Raw genomic sequence first — 11,077 nt, 5'->3', positions numbered from 1 at the left:
GAAGTTATTCTGTAATCTGTAACTATTGGTTTGTAATACAGTATTACTTAAGAGCTAATTTTGTGTGTGGAAAAGATATACATTTATTCAATCTGTAAACCAACTACAGGTATTCAGAAACTCTAGAATACTACAATGCTATTTTTCAAGTTTAACCCTTAAGTGCTGTCAAGTTACAGAGTTCCAGGTGACAGGTTATTCGATGCCTGATTTCTCTGTGTTGTTGGTTGCACAAAGCGTTAAATAAAACACTTGCTGGTGGTTTGCTTTACAAATTATCTCTAGTAATAATAAAGTATATTGTTATTAGTACTTAGTTATCTAAGTTATAATATACAGATGAAAAAAAAAATCCTGATTTTATATTTAAGTCTTTTCAGTAAACTTTATGAACAGAACCTTTATAAACAGTTCTCTACATTCAAGAAAGACCTCTTATCCAAAAAAGCCTGTCTGTAGACCTAAACCGCTTTGACGCTAGACCACATACTTCATTAGTCAATACTGCTTAGTCTACACTATTCGTTGAGCTACAGAAGGCAGAAAAAGTTAAAACTTTTTTCAGATATGTAAATATACCTGTGTTAAAAACTAACCATGAAAACAAACATGGCTCATTGTTAAGGTAGCATCAAATCGAATATAATTCAGGAAATAGAACAGGAATCAGAGTTAAAAAGTCAAAGGGATACTGTCACGGGAAAAACGTTTTTTTTTTCAAAAAGCATTAATACTAGTGCTCCTTCAACAGAGTAATATTCAATATCTCCATTCCTCCTCTTATTCCTCCAAGAAAACAATACAAGCTATTCCTCCAAGAAAACAATACAAGTAGTCAGTTACAAGAAGCAGCTTGTGTAACAAATCAAAGGTACTGGTCATACCTATGTCATTTTGCTCTCGTTATGCACAGAATGTAGATGTGCAGTTCCAGTAGAAAGGGGGGGAGGTAAAACCATGTGCACATTTAGATTTGGCTCAATTTACTTCTGGGCAAAAACTGATTAGAACCACTCCAATTGTTTCTGTCCTTGGCAAAGTTTACCTAGTGTATCTTCACATTATCCATTCTCTGGCTTCAGAACCAACAGAGCCCCACACAACACAGAAACCCCTAAATTCCCCTACTATCACTGTCATCTATTCCTTCAAAAAATATGAATTCCATTTTTATATGCTTAAATCCATCTGCAAAACAGTTCTTCTCTTTCTGCATCATTTGAAATCTTAGTAGGGGAGAAAGGACTAAAACAGTGATATAACAGCTTGTAACAAAAACAAATTGTCACAATTTCACAACTTACAGATAGCATGCAGGAACTACATAACCCACAATGCATTTCACTGTGATGTTAGTTTTCTTATTGACATCATGTGTGCAAGGAATTGTGGGATTTGGAGGATGCAAAAAGGCTGCATATTTTTTAATTAAGGTATATTGCAAAGTTGTTTGAAATTAAGTTTATTTTTCAAAAAGCTTAAGTTGTGTTTGGGTGGAGTTCTGCCTTGAAACACTAAACATGCTCCTTATCTCTGCTTGCTTCTCTGAACACCGCTTTTGCCCCATTTGCATGGTATGTATGTATGTATATCTTTATTTATAAAGCGCTACTTATGTACACAGAATAACAATAAATACAAATAAATAAATACAAATAAAAACAAGATACAGTTGCAATAAGTTAAGAGTCAAAGACACAAGAGGATGGAGGTCCCTGCCCCGTAGAGCTTACAATCTAGATGGGAGGGTAACTTACAGACACAAATAGGCAAATATAAGCGCTGTAGGTCACAGTGGGTGACAATATAATATAAGTGCCAGTTCCCAGATCAAGTGCTGGGCGAGTGCTCCAAAAGGTTAGGTTTAAGTTTAGTTTTAAAAACACTGAGGGAGGATTCTCTCCGGAGGAAATCGGGGAGGGCATTCCAAATGTAAGGGGCAGCAAGGCAGAAAGGTTTAAGGTGGGAGACAGCAGTAGTTGTGGGGGGCGCAACCAAGCAATTGCTCTGCGAGGAACGAAGGAGTCGGCCAGGAACGTACGGAGACACAAGGGAAGAGATGTAGTGAGGAGCAGAGGAATGGAGGGCTTTGAAGGTTAAGAGAAGGAGTTTGTAAGATGTTCTTTGTTTAATAGGAAGCCACGATAAGGACTTTAGCAGGGGAAGGGACTGAACTCTCCTGGATAAGAGGAGGAGAATTCTGGCTGCAGTATTTAATATAGACTGTAGGGGGGAAAGATGGGAGTTAGGGAGGCCGGTTAGTAGCAGGTTACAGTAGTCAAGTCAGGATAGGATGAGAGCATGCATGAGCAGCCTAGAAATTTTGGCAATATTGCGTAAGAAAAAGTGACAGGTTTTGACAGTGGTGTTAATACAGTATGGTCAGAGAAGGAGAGACAGGAGTCAAAGATTACCCCCAAACAATGCGCCAAATCGACAGGGTTGACGATGGTGCCATCAATAGTGATAGTAAAGGGGGGGGGGTAGGACCAGGCTTCGGCGGAAAGATCAAAAGTTCAGTTTTTGTTAGGTTTAGTTTGAGGTGGCGTTGGTTCATCCAATTAGAGATAGCTAAGAGGCAGACAGAGATTTGAGTCTCAGTTTCAACTGTTAATGAAGGTGTCGACAAATAAATTTAGATATCATCGGCATACAGATGATATTTAAAGCCAAATGAACGGATAAGATCTCCCAAGGACAGCACGTAGGGGGAGAAAAACAACGGCCCAAGTACAGAGCCTTGGGGTACCCCCACATTAAGAGGAACTGGAGATGAGGTTTTGTTAGCATAGGAGACAGTGAATAATTGCAGCGGGTCTAATAAATTATGGGTGTTTAGAAAGTTAGTAATACAGGAGAAGACAATATGCTTGGAGGCAAACAGTATAAGTGAGACAGGACAGTAGTTAGAGAGACAGGATGGGTCGAGCATGACTTTTTTAAGGATAAGCTTGACACAGGCCTGTTTGAAGGAAGAGGGGAAAATTCCAGAAGTCAGAGAAGAGTTGAAGATGTGAGTAAGAGCTGGAGTAAGCTCGGCAGCACAGTGTTTAATCAGAGAAGAAGGCATAGGGTCAAGAGAGGAAGTGGTGAGCAGAGCTGACAATAGAAGCCGGGAGACTTCGGAGACAGTTACAGGACCAAAAGAGCTAAGACATGCAAAAGGGGGCTGCGGAAGGAGGAGCTGGTTTGTATTAGTAGAGGGGTGAATCTGATTGCTGATGGACTCCACTTTGTTCATGAAGAAATCGGCAAAGTCCTGGGGAGAATGCATAAAGTGAGGTAATAGAGTCTGTGAGGGATGCAGAAGGGTATTGGATATAGAAAACAGGCGTTGCGAGTTGGATTTATTATTGTTGATAAGGGTATTGTAGTATTCCTGTTTAGCCTTCGACAAGGCAAAGTTGAGGCAGGCCAATAGGAATTTAGAATGGATAAAGTCCACTTGTGTACGGGATTTCCTCCACATACGTTCCGCAGACCTCACACAGGAGCGTAAGAATTTGGTGTGCACATTCAGCCAGGGGCGTGGGTTTTGAGCCTGAGTACGCTTAGACTGAAGGGGTGCAATACCTCCTTTCTACCTCTGTATGTAATACAACGGTCAGTCAGTAAAAGTGGTACTTCAGGGTAGATGATGATATTGTAGGAAGTGCATTTCATCTATTTAGAGGTGAAAACATTGATCGTGTGATATATGGTACCTGAGTGTACTGCTGCATTATATTGATACAGTATCTTTTATAAAGTCTCAACTTGTTTTCACAAAGGGTTGAATCATTAATTACTGGGAAGAGGGGTAGAAGGCCTATTTCCCCCTGCACCCAGAAATGTGCTTCTTCCATTTATATAAAACCTTTTAACTATGTTCAACACAACCTTGAGGAGCACAAGGCCTATTTTAGCTGTCCTTCAACCCTAGTTTGGGGAACTATTAAAAGATGATTTGTGGCAGCATATACACAACCTAGTAAAAATATAGAGCTTTCCAACCAGCCTTTGAATTTATTTTTCGGCATAGTGTATAGTATTGGAGGCAATAGCAAATTCCATTAATATCAATTAGCTTATGTTTTACTTTAAACAGCAAATGCAGGAATAAAAAAATTATACTGAGAATCACTATAGAAGTGCATCATCCACCCTGTCGTACACTTCATTTTAGCACAAATAATCCAGATAAAGAGGGTGACAAAATGGGAACATCAGAGGAAATACTGTGTGTTTCATTAGTTTGAGATTAATGTTGTAGTTAAATTGTGTGTTCCTAGACATTACCAGTTTGAAGATTACTGTATACACAGTTCTTTCTTTGATGCTGCAGATGTATAAATTTCAGCACTCAGCAAATGAAGTTGTTTTCAGCATTCTGTTTCAAGCAGTGATAAACAGAGGTGAATGGCTAATTAGAAATCTATTACTGCTGTCTTGCTGATAGTCACGCTCTGAGCACAACTGGAGGTGAGAACGATTACCAGGGATTGCACAAAAAAAGTCTTTACTGTAGACTTTACTGTGCCTGACAGTGCAGATAAGATGTAATTTCAGCTATTTCATTTATTTAGCAGTGCCATGTGTTTTCAGAAATGTCACTTTAAAAGCAAGCGTATCTAAAAGGCTGATTGGGCGGTTTTCTTTATTTTTATTTTCATGGATAAACTATTAATCCCTACTATATTCCGAACCAATAAATAAGCAACTGTGAGGCCCATTTAGAAATGCAAATGTAAGCTGAAAATCTTCAAGGTTTTTATTTTTTACCTATAATGCAGCATTTTCCCTACAATTCCTGCATAATTGTGGGTGCCCACTAAACAGCATGTGCTAATTAGTGTCTATGTTGGTGAATCTCATGCAAGTTGCTTTTCCATTTTACAGAAGATGGTGGGGTAGGAATTGTGTAATTTCTTGAGCAGTTATGCTCACAGGGCTGAAAACATTTTTAGTATGCAATCCTTTAGGCAGTGTCGGACTGGCCCACTAGTATACCAGGAAAACTCCCGGTGGGCCCAGGTGTCAGTGGGCCCTCTTGCTTTTAACTATTTAGCCAATTGGATGGCCATTCCCTATTTCTGAATGGGAAAAAGAGATGGAAGGACTTGGATAATAAAGAGGTCGAGGGAGGAGGAATAATAGTTTAGAAAGTGGGCCTATGGTCCAAGGTTTTCTGGTGTGCCCCTGGCATCTCAGTCTGACACTGGCCACACATGACTGCCCCAGTGATCCACTGCCCTAGCGATCCTCTTCGTGGTCTGGGACACACACATGCACAGTGGAGTAAAGATCAGGACTTTAAAGTTGCAAACTTTGTTTTATTTCCCATGCGACCCATTGGGACATGTGAAAAATGGCAGCGTGACAGCAACAGGACCCCAAGCTAGTCTAAGGTAAGTGTTTGTATTCACTATATTATATAGTATATCATAACTCATTGGCTCCCCCCATTGAATTTCCCTTTCTTTGTCTTTTAAATGTAGTGACAGTTCTTTGGCCATAATATCACTAATGATCATTAACTCTGTAACATTGTTGGAAAAGTCAGTTGCACTGCAGGCATAGTGGGTATGGCATGACCGTTGGTTGCTATGGTTACCTTGTTTATCCTAAGGTTCTTTATAGGTCAGTGAGTTTACAGAGACCATTGTGATGTCATAGACAGGAGAGATGATAGTGATGTTTACTCACTCAACTTCTTGGTCATTTGACTGCCGAGCGCTGGTGGTGACACATCAGTGACTCAGAGTTTTTATTGCTTTCTTGATTTTTTTCGTAATTTTTATTTTTACTTTAAAAATATTCAAATGTCAAAAGAAGAAAAACATATTGAGATAAACATTAATGAAAAAGAAGAGATAAATGAAGAAAAACAGAGAAATGAAGATGAACATTCAGGCATGAGGAAGGCTAGCTGGATCTTGGTTCTGTTCATCCTTGGGCTCCTTGCTGCCTGCTATTATATATTTGTGGTGGAGCTCTGCATGTTTACAGTAGAGGTTTTAGAGGCAAAGGTGACCTTTCTAGTGATTTTCCACCTTTTGTACCTCCTTTGCATGTGGTGCTATCTCTGCACTGTTATAACCCCTCCTGCTGTCCCTCCTGCCAAATTCCGCCTATCGGAGGCTGACAAGCAGCTGTACCTGAGTGATGAGAGGCCAGAAGTGTTGCAGAAGATCCTTGTCCGTATGGCTAAGGACTTGCCTATACATAATACTCAAGGTTCACGAAGAGCAATTCGGTACTGTATGATATGCCAAGGGCTAAAGCCAGACAGGTGCTACCATTGCCCAGTATGTGACATATGTGTACTGAAACTGGATCATCACTGCGTATTTCTTAACAACTGTGTGGGATTTTCCAACTACAAGTTCTTTCTCCTGTGCGTGTTGTATGCACTGCTTATGTGTCTATTTACTAGCGCAGTGTCGCTTTATTACTCCGTACTATTCTGGACTCATCGGCTGCCCAACACCGAATCCAAAGTCCCAATCATTGTGCTGTTTGTTATGACTGCACTCTTCTCTATATTTTTATTCCTATTTTTCCTCGCCCATTTCCCACTGGCTTCATGGAATCAAACTGCTAGGGAGAATTCTGATGACAATGATGAGAGTAATCCATATGATTTGGGCTGCAGCAAGAATCTGAGACAAGTGTTTGGCAATGAAAAGAGATATTGGTTTCTCCCAATCTTCAGCAGCTTAGGAGATGGCTCCTCATTCCCAATGGGTGATGCCACAGAGGACATAGAGAAAAATGCTGCTCTTGTCGGACAAATCCCCTAAGTGAGACCCACAATCAACTCACCCAGTTTATTTGTAATAAATATAATATTAATAAAAATGTGAATATATATATATATATATACAAATGTTGCATGTGTGCATATAAACACACAACTGTACAAATAGTAATAAACATATATTACATTTAACTGCATTGTTTCTGTGTTCTTCTGGTTCATGTATCCAGATGCTTGGAGTGTGCCACGGGGCAAAGCTCTGTTATAACATTTATATTAAGGGACATATTTATCAATGTGATTTTTGGGGGCAACTATTGAGTATGCAAGCCCACCTATGCATGATCTAAGCTAGAGCTCGGGGCTGATATTGGGGACTCAAGTGGTATGGGGGTTGCTCGTCCCTTTATTAACATTCCTAATGAGCTGAAACTATAGTTATATTCCATTCCATTTCCAAGTCCTTTAGCTTAGGCTTAATTTTTTCTTTATTTTTTTGTTATAAGAACTGATCTAATGTTACGTATCTAATAAACAGTAGCCCCTTGAATAAATGGTGATCTCAGGCTGCTTGGATGTTAATGTTTCCTGGAACCCTTAGCCTCCTTGAAAGGCCTGATGGTGGCCCCCTAGTCCTGGTGAGAACTGGGCAATTGCACCTTTTGCCCATTTATTAAAATGGCCACAATAGATTGCATTATGCATCCCCATACTGATAATAAGGGGCATTAAGGGGCTCAGAGAATAAATAAGAAAATGTCTGTGGGTATCAGTTGTTAAAATATATTAACAAGTGTAATTCTAATTCAAGCAATTAATGTTATATTGGGCATTGGGCAGAGTTGTTCAAACTTTATATTTCTTTAAAGGACAAGGAAATTCAATGTGTTAGGCACCGTACAGTAAATATAGTCATTCACCTCTGACCAATCAGGGTGCTATTCACAGTGTTGGACTGGCCCACCAGGATACCTGGAAAACTCCCAGTGGGCCCTATTGCTTCTAACTTTTGGGCCCATTGCATGTTCATTCCCCATTTTTTTACTGTATATGTATAGAAAAAAGAGGTGGAAGGATAGAAAAAAGAGACTTGTATAATAAGGAGGTTGAGGGAGAAGGAATAAAAGTTTAGAAAGTGGGCCTATGGTCCAAGGTTTTCTGGTGGGCCCCTGGCATCTCAGTCCGACTCTGCCTTTAAGTGATAATCAGTTGTTAATGTAGGTGCAAGAAGCAAAGGGACCCTGAAAGAAACACTTTTAAGGCAGTTTAATTCTTGGACTGCTTTGTGTCCTTTCTTACTGTACTTTTTAGCTTAGGTCTAATACACAACAGCAGAAGCAACCAACAGTTTGGATCAAGGTACAGGTAGAAGTTTTGCACCTTGCTTTTGCCTTTGTTGTACAAACAAGAAGTACTGACCTTGCCTTCAGATTTGTACATTGTGTTTTAGGGTTAATGGTGTGCATACACTTAGTAACAAACAAAAAACCCTTCCCAAAAAGTAAACCAGATCTGTTGTTTTGCATCATAAATTATTTAATTCAACTTAAATTCCTAAAACATTATTCTTCATCTATACAGGTAACACTGCTGGATTGTAATGGGAAAAAAATCATGCTGCAAGCCAGAGGGCAGAGCCTTGGGCAGCATGGACCACTACTAGGAGGCACATTCGACATGCTCATTTCACTTCCTGATAGCTGCGGGGCGGCACTAACTATCCTGAATAACATTGATTTTCTGGGTTAAAACTCTCTGGGCACAGGTGCTATCGGGAGGGGGGTAATGAACTTTAATCTAAAAAATTGTATATATTTACCTACTCACATGCATTTAAATGGTAGCGAGGGCAAATGTCTACATGATTTGAAACATTTTTACTTGAAAGCAGGACTGAAGTGTTAGGCTTTACCAAACAATATTTTTTTCAAATTTCCTCTATTTCTGGCAGTTTTAGGAGGACTAAATGATCTGGTGTGTGCCAAGGGAATGTCACAAATGCAGTGTCTTATGGCTCTGTATTGCTAATGGAATTGAAATGGCAAAAGGGCAGATTTACCAATGGTCTTTTTTTCCCCACAATTCTCATTTTTAATGCTAAAAACATGTTTTTTCATGTAAAATTTGAGGTTTTCCTGTTCTGTTAGTTTTTGCTCTGCATTTTTATTAGTTTGTGCATTTTCATCTTGGATCTTTTAATAAATGACTAGACATTTGTGGTTTTAGTGTAAATGAGTTTATTTGTGGTTTTAAAAAACTGAAAACCACTGAAAATCAGAATGTAAATCAGTGGGCCTCCCCGGGTCAAAGACATTTATCATCTTTTCTGAATTGTGTTTCTTACAACATAATTCATATCACAGAGTTACTTAGAATTGGAAAAACTCTTGGGTACTGAGTTATGAGACTATTTGAAATACGTCTTTATTTTTCGTTTTTTTATTTATCTATTTGTCTGTTTTGCCTCCTCCTAGCCTAAATACTAGCCAACGAGAAAGCAGACCCATACATTAAAATGTACAATCCTATCAATGGTGAAACGCACGTTGTATCCTAGCAAAGTCTTTTCTGCGACCTTTAGTACAAAAAATCTGAATCAGAAAAAAAAAATCTGATGGTTCGTAAATGGCCTCCAGAGTGTTTGAAGCCTTAAACTCCTGGCCCTGTCAGTATGCTCTGAAGTAAACTTATCTTGTTGGCTTTTATAGTCTCCTTAAGTAATACAATTCTCTAAGGGCAGTGATACACAGGGTGATTTTGAATAAAGTGGGAAGCTATAAGAGTCAGGACATGTTAATCCTAAAAATCTCCTCTTTAACTCCCCATATATTACTGCTCTAAAGTTTGTTTTCTTATATTATGCACAGAATTCATTTTAAAATTCAAAACAATGTCGCACCACCATATATCACCTCTTTAATTACCAAGTAAGTTCCAGACATAACATTTGGAATGGGTGATTAAGGGTGATTAAGATTGAGGTTGGTGTTGACTCAGAGAGAGGGGCACAGGGCAGGAAGGCTGTCTGCCTGTGTTAGAAACCAGGGCTGCCATCAGAAACGCCGGGGCCCCGCACAGGTTATTTATATGGGGCCCCCTCATTAACACAAGCGCAGTACCAAAATGTTGGCCTTGCCCCTTCTGTGTGCAATATAAACAGCTGATGTTACTCTATAACAGTGGTTCTCAACCATCCTAATGCTACGACCCTTTAATACAATAATGTTGTGGTGACCCCCCAACCATAAAATTATTCCTAAAATGTTTTGGCCCCTGTGTAAGGGTCGTTTGACCCCCAAAGGGGTACCGTCCCACAGGTTGAGAACCGCTGCTCTATAATAAGCAGTTCATATAAGGCTAATGCCACATGTAGCGTATAGCGCATATTGGGCCTGATTCACTAAAGGGCGATAAAAATTATCGCAAGCTTTTTTGCGTTAAAAAACGCAAAATAATTTGCGCACGATTCACCATAGTATTATCGCGTGCGAAAAATCGCCATTTTCGCATGGGTTATTTCTCGCACTAGTTTTACCGCATGCGTTAATTTCCGCGCTGAAAAGAATACGATCGCATGATTCACTATAACTTTTGCGCGCTAAATATCGCATTCGGCTATGCGAAAATTAACACCTACTACAGGCAGGTGAAAAATTATACAAAAGTACAGTAAATTATTTTTTGCAATAAAATATGGGCTTACAGTGTTATTTATTCAAGTCTGTGTTTCCCCTAGAGTGACGCAGCTGCCAGTTTGCAGCGAAATGTTCATTTTTAATACAGTAATTTTCTGCAAGTATTGGCGTGTATGGCTAACATGGCGTGCATTCATTTGCGCGACTACTTATATTTGGCTACAAGTGATGAAATGCTTCGCCAGGCATGGATTCCCAGCAAATTTTTGGACGTGCGTTGAATTTTTTCGCGGCGGATTTTTTCATGCGTTTCGCAAAACAATCCGCCAATGGCAAAACGCATGAAAAAATTCGCCACGCAAAAATTCACCGCACATACAAAAATTGATACAAGCGTCAAAAAATAATAGTCACAGCAACAATTTTTTTGCCCGCACAACATTTTTGCCGTTTCGTTGATCTTTCGAAAGATTTGCTAATTTTTCACTAAAGATAACCAGAACACATTTGCTCATCACTAGTGGCTACTATTTATAAGCATCTACTATTTATATGATACCATTTACAGTGGTGTGAAAAACTATTTGCCCCCTTCCTGATTTCTTATTCTTTTGCATGTTTGTCACACTTAAATGTTTCTGCTCATCAAAAACCGTTAACTATTAGTCAAAGATAACATAATTGAACACAAAATGCAGTTTTT

At 39.2% G+C, this 11,077-nt stretch overlaps 1 pseudogene; it reads left to right on the top strand.

The window, feature by feature from the left end:
• Window positions 1–5,746: 5,746 nt before the first annotated feature.
• LOC100486522 lies at window positions 5,747–6,835 on the top strand (annotated as a pseudogene).
• The last annotated feature ends 4,242 nt before the right edge of the window (window positions 6,836–11,077 follow it).

The sequence above is a fragment of the Xenopus tropicalis genome, chromosome 1, assembly GCF_000004195.4.
Source record: "Xenopus tropicalis strain Nigerian chromosome 1, UCB_Xtro_10.0, whole genome shotgun sequence".
Lineage (NCBI taxonomy): Eukaryota > Metazoa > Chordata > Amphibia > Anura > Pipidae > Xenopus > Xenopus tropicalis.
The sequence above is the reverse complement of the archived record's forward strand: the minus strand, read 5'-3'. Positions and strand labels throughout refer to the sequence as shown.